This window comes from Ornithodoros turicata, chromosome 7, assembly GCF_037126465.1.
Source record: "Ornithodoros turicata isolate Travis chromosome 7, ASM3712646v1, whole genome shotgun sequence".
Taxonomy (NCBI): Eukaryota; Metazoa; Arthropoda; class Arachnida; order Ixodida; family Argasidae; genus Ornithodoros; species Ornithodoros turicata.
Window position 1 is genome coordinate 16811635 of NC_088207.1, and position 6000 is coordinate 16817634.

Consider the following 6000-nt stretch of genomic DNA (forward strand, 5'->3'; position numbering starts at 1 on the left):
GAATTGCGGGGAGCCATCGCTGCACTTTAGTTTAATGTGCCGAGCCCAGGGCAAGTCCGAGTCGATTACCACGCCAAGGAAGCGATGGAAGCGTACCGGCTCAAGCTTCTTTGCACCAACCCAAAGAGAGAAATTGGCCATAGCTTTGCGCGTGAAAAGGAGCTCGACACACTTTTCGGGTGAAAGGTCCATCCCAAGGTGCGTGAGGTACGTATGGACATTATTTAAAGCGTGCTGCAAGCGGCGCTGTATGGCTGGGCGTGGTTTTCCTACTGTCCAAAGGGCGACGTCATCTGCATACACGGAAAACGACACTTTGCGAGGAATTACTGATTGTAGGGCTGAGAATACTTCCTTGGGGGACTCCTTGAGGAACAGGATGCTGAGGGCATTGGCCTGGGACGTACGGACAGCGACAGTTCGGTCCATAAGGAAGTCTTGGAGCCAGATGAAGAGCCGACCGGATACCCCAAACGAGCGCAAGGCGTGCAGCACACAAATGTGCGAGACGGTATCATATGCGCGTGAATACCCGTAGACGTCCTTATAGACCCAGGATATCGTAGTCAAAATCGACAGCACCACAGTATCCCATTACAGTGCAGAGACCTGCATATCTAATGAAAAGCATGGGTAATACCCGCACACATGGAAATAGTCCCACAATATCATAATCCAGATTGGCAGTCCTGGAGTACCCATTACAGTGCAGAGACCCTCCTTTGTAATGAAAACCATGGGTAAACTCGGAGACATGGAAATAGTCCCACTATACCATATTCCAGATTGACAGTCTCACAGTATCCCATTATGGTGCAGAAACCCACATTAATAATAAAAAACATGTGCAATACCCGTAGACATGGGAATTGTCCCAAAATACAAAAAAAAAGTCACGTAGCCCACACATAGCCACGTGGATTAAATTGCTTGAGAAATGAATTATGTGAAATCAGGATTAAAATTAATGAAAGCAGGATTAATTCGGATGGCAAAAGGATTAAATGTCATTGTATAAGTACGACAAGAGGATTAATAACGGCGCGAAAAGCTGTAGTTCAACGAGAGCCGCAGCCGGGACAGAAACACATTACCATACGTCGTTTATACGATGGTGCTCACATTTTCATAATGAATTACTTTCAAAAAGCAAAGTTATACGGAGAGCAACCGGAGAAACAAAGCCTTTTAAAACCGAAACTTTAGAGGGGACCACGTGGTGGGCAGGAAGCAATGGCGGTTTTGACTCGAGCCACCGCTAGAGGGTGGCTACGCTAGTCTCGCGCGAAGAGCCGCTCCTTGTGTTTCCTTCCTCGATGATTTCGAACGCCTGTTTTTCCCTCTATATCAGAAATATGAGAGTTTCATTTTTGCTCGTGCTTTTTGGAGCGCGCTTTATGACAAATGTTTCCATGCAGGATTGTCGCTTTTCAGCAGGCGTAAAAAATAATGTAGCTGATGCTGTCATATTTTACTTTGTTCATTCCGTACATGACTGCAGAGCCGCCAGAATACACCTACTATTCGACACATGTCACCCTCCATTTTTTCTCAAGACAAGAAGTATAAGAGTTTCGACCACACATAAGATTACCACACGCATAACTTTTACGGTGTTGTGGTTTTAAGAAATCGACGTGGTGCTTTCAACTTGTCCCAAATCTATACAGCGCGTTAGGCATCTCGATCTTTGCGGGCTGTGTTTCTTTGGTGCGTGACTCTTACGGGAAACATACTTGGGGGGCTGCCTTGCACAGGGGTGGCACCTAATGTATTGCTCCGTAGAGGAAAGCGTGCTGGGCGAACGCAATACGTCCTGGACAGGTCCTGGTCGCACGCACGACCTACTACAGGTTTTCCCGCTCATTTTAATCCATTGGTCACTTAATTTAATCCAAGCACTACCCAATTTAATCCAGTGGTGAACCAAATTAATCCAGATACCAACCAATTTAATCCAAGAGCTACCCAATTTAATCCAATTGTTTACTGTGTAACCAGTCATGACACGACTGGATACATACGGAATGCATTTGCATGTGTTGCTTGGATTAAGTTCGGTAGCGCTTGGATTAAATTGGTTGGTGTCTGGATTAATTTGGTTCAGCACTGGATTAAATTGGGTAGCGCTTGGATCAAATTGAGTGACCAATGGATTAAAATGAGCGGGAAAACCTGTAGATTATAACGACCATGTTGTGCGCACCCCTTCCCAGCGCCGCATTTTTGGAAGCTAGCGGTGGCGCTTCCCATCGTCCCAGTTATTGCTTCTCAACTTCTACAATACCTTGTACTTCAGCTTACCTTAGTATTTCTGTACAAGCGGTGGATATATTCCACAGATGTTTCATTCTGAGGTTGATTATCATCATCATTCTACAAGTTTTCATGGGAGACTCTTTTCGGCTGTAGTTCGAGTCACACAGGCTCCGCCTCATGGCGTGCGTCATATGTCACGTGAGGAGGGAAAGAGAGAGCAAGGGCGGGAACACCAAAGACGGGGATGGGGAAGTCAGATTAGTATGTGCACGGCGGCAGAACTGTTTGCAAGTAGGGCAAATTAAGGCCTGTTCCGACATATAGCTGCGCGCTAATATAGCGCTACAAAACAGCACGCAAAAACAGCGCTCACTGTTATCGGACGGTTCACACTTGCAAAGCGGCGCAAGCGCTATAGTTTAGTGGAAGTTATCGTTTCCGGTCTCTCCCAGCATGACGCCTCCAGAGTTCGACAGCGACGGAAAAATTCGATCAACTGACTGAACACCTTATCAAGAAGGACAATCAGAAAAATTATCAGACATTTGGGATGACACACTCGCCGGTTCCAATGCGGTCGCCATGCCGTGAAATGCGGAAGCAAAACAGCTCCACGACTTTCGCGACGTCACCACTGAAGGGCCTCCTCATTGGCCGACACGAATGTAGTGCTAATATTAGCGCTGAAAAAGTTGACTGAAGCTCAACTCCGGCAAGCACTAATTTTTAGCGTTATCGAGCACTACGAGGAGGAAAATATCGCCCTATTTTGTAGCGCTATATATCAAATCGCTATATGTCGGAACAGGCATTTATTCTAGCTTTTTGGGAGTTCTAACTTCAAAAAGGTATTATGAGCGGTTATATGTACGCAGCCCGTCAGACTGAGAACAGGATAAACATTCCGTTAAATGTTCTATTGAAACAGTCAGCACTTCCAAACGCGAAGTATTATTTACGCCGTTGCCTGTGTACCACTGTCCGACGAGTGTTACCCCATTACGGCTTCTCGAAGTTCAGCATTATGTATTCGATACACTGCGATTTTCACATTTATTTTACTTCACAAAATACGTAGTATAGATTGTCATAGCTTTGTGTAACATTTGTTCGTGTTTCCTCTCATATTAACCTCTCTGAAGTAGGGTAGGATCCTTTGGCTACCAGGGGTAAACATTCCATGTCATCATATAACTTCTCTATCATTTGTTGTTGTTGTTGTACATGCTTCCGAATTTCGAGATATGTATACAGAGAAACTCTTTCATTAAATGGAATACATTAATCATATGTATATTGCTCTCAGTCTATTCTTTTGCTATTTTCTTTTATTTTACGTTTCCAGCGATTTGAGCACACATTTGAATCACACATCACAGGCACAACTGCTTGCTCACAGCTGTCGCAAAGTTAGTCTAAATTGTATTATGCTGCAGAAGACGAAAGTTCAGGGAGTTCAGAACAGTCCCCTTGTGATTTGTAGTTGTCGATCGAAAACTTTTCCGAAGTTCAGCAGCAGGCACTTGTGTTTCCGTTCGGCAAACACTAATCTCCATCTTGCGTTTCCTCCCCCCCCTCTTTTTCTTTGGTTTAATAAATATATCCCCCCCCCCCACCTTACCTGCGAAGAAAGGACTAGTGAACGAGTTACTCTTCTTGTTGCAATCTCGAATGATCTGCTTGGTTTAACAAACGAACAAAAGCTTTCCTTGCCGTATGAATTATTTTGAGTGCCATATACCCAGCGCTGTCGCCGATCGGCTTCCCTATTTTGGCCGGGGCGCGTAGTGCCAGTGCCGTGTATTACGGCTTTGGCCCGGGGAAGCGGGGGGTATATTTATTAGACCAATGGAAAAAAAAAATAATGACGAGGGGAAAGGTGGGGTAGCGGTGAAACTTCAGACACTTCCCAGTTCCGCTCGAGGTGAAGGATCACCTGAATGCACTCAGTGTAGCGAACCGCTGTCGGTTTTACACAAACTCATGTCATCTCTATCCAGCAAGGCTATGCAGTAGTACGCGTAAAACACATTTGCCTTATAAAACTACGAGCACATGTCCACATGTGCATATTCCCCATCTCTCCGCAGCAAGAAGAATCCATCCCCAGCGGCCGCCGCGCGGGCAGAACCGACTTTCTCACGTGACATATGACGTTCGCCGAGAGGCGGAGCCCGTGACTCGAACTACAGCCGAAAAGATGAAAGATAAAAGTCACTGAAATGGTTAGCCAGCTGTAGGACGAAAAGAGTCTCCCAGTTTCGTGCCGATGAGTAGCGCCCCTGGCGGATCGTGCGGACGTCAAGGCACACGTGACCTTAAAGATGGCGGCGCCCGTGATCGGCGGCTAAACCGTTTGTAAACAATGCGGTTGTTGTTTCTGCGCGACGTTTTGGATGTCTTTCGATCACAGTAATTATTTTTATCCAATAATCTCCCATTAAAACGAGCAGTTTTGCACACAAGGGCTCGTACTGTTGACGACTTCCAAAGATGTGATGTCGCCTTAAGACTCACTGAGCCGATGCGATGTACTTAAACTAAGCAGAAATGGGCCACCATGTTGCGGAAGAAGCACCGCATAGTTTACGCTGGCAAAATACGTTCATCTCTTGGCTTTATGACGATGGAAAGATGTTGGTAAGCGGCGAAACGACATGTCAACAAAGTCACATGACCTCAAAATGACGTTTCCTATGACGTGCGACCAGGACAAGATGGCAGCTTTGCCGAAAGCACCCGCTTCAGGGTACCTAGTTACAACAATGGCGGGTTTGTGTCACCCCTGTGGGCCTGTGCTGCCTTGCTGCCTTGAGTCCTCGTCCCGTGTGTGTGTGTGTGTGTGTCGTTTGTTTGTTTAGCGCTGTTTTCGTCATGTCAGGCCGTCCCTGCTTGTGAGCGTGGGAGTTTCTAGTGTCGTAAACCCCCTGTCAGTGCGGTGTTGTGCTTAACTCCGACCTCTTTTATTTCTGCATATGAGATTATTGTACAAATCATCAAGCCCTAAATTGATTGTTCTGTTAAGCCAACAAAGATTTATCATTATGTTGTGACTGTCTCTTGCTCTGATGAAATTTCACAAAATTGGAATGTACCTAATGTATATACTTGACATCACAGACGTCATAATTGTGAAAATAAAAGGCCAAACATTAATGCCATTACACTTAGTTTGTTGTTTATGAGAGACCATGTAAACAAAATATAAACTATCTTCTACTTGGTGTTAAAATCAGAGTTCGAGATAAGTGAGAGGCTGCAGGCAAGCTGGTATTGACTCATGTTAGGGCACCGAGAGGCATGGAACAAGAAGGATGGACGGCAAATTCTCAGACTCGGCAAAAGGTTTATTACGGAGACCCAACTATATACCCAAGAGGGCGACGCAGAGGAGAGAGAAGACAAAACGACGGATTACTATAATCACATTGCCACGTGTGGCTATCTCAACAACCTCAGCAAAAGGTTTATTACACAGACCCAACTATATACCGTTCATCTCAAAGAATGCAGTGGGTGTGCCCCGTTGTTTCATGAGACCAGTGTACTTGAGGTTGAAAGGGATAAAAGACTGAGGTTACTGGGCGAGAGTCTGTTGAGGTAGCCACACGTAGCAATGTGATGAGTAATCCGTCGCTTTGTCTTCTCCCTCCTCTGCGTCGCCTCTTGGGTATATAGTTGCGGGTCTCTATAATAAACCTTTTGCTGAGTCTGAGAATTTGTCATCCGTCCTTCTTCTTC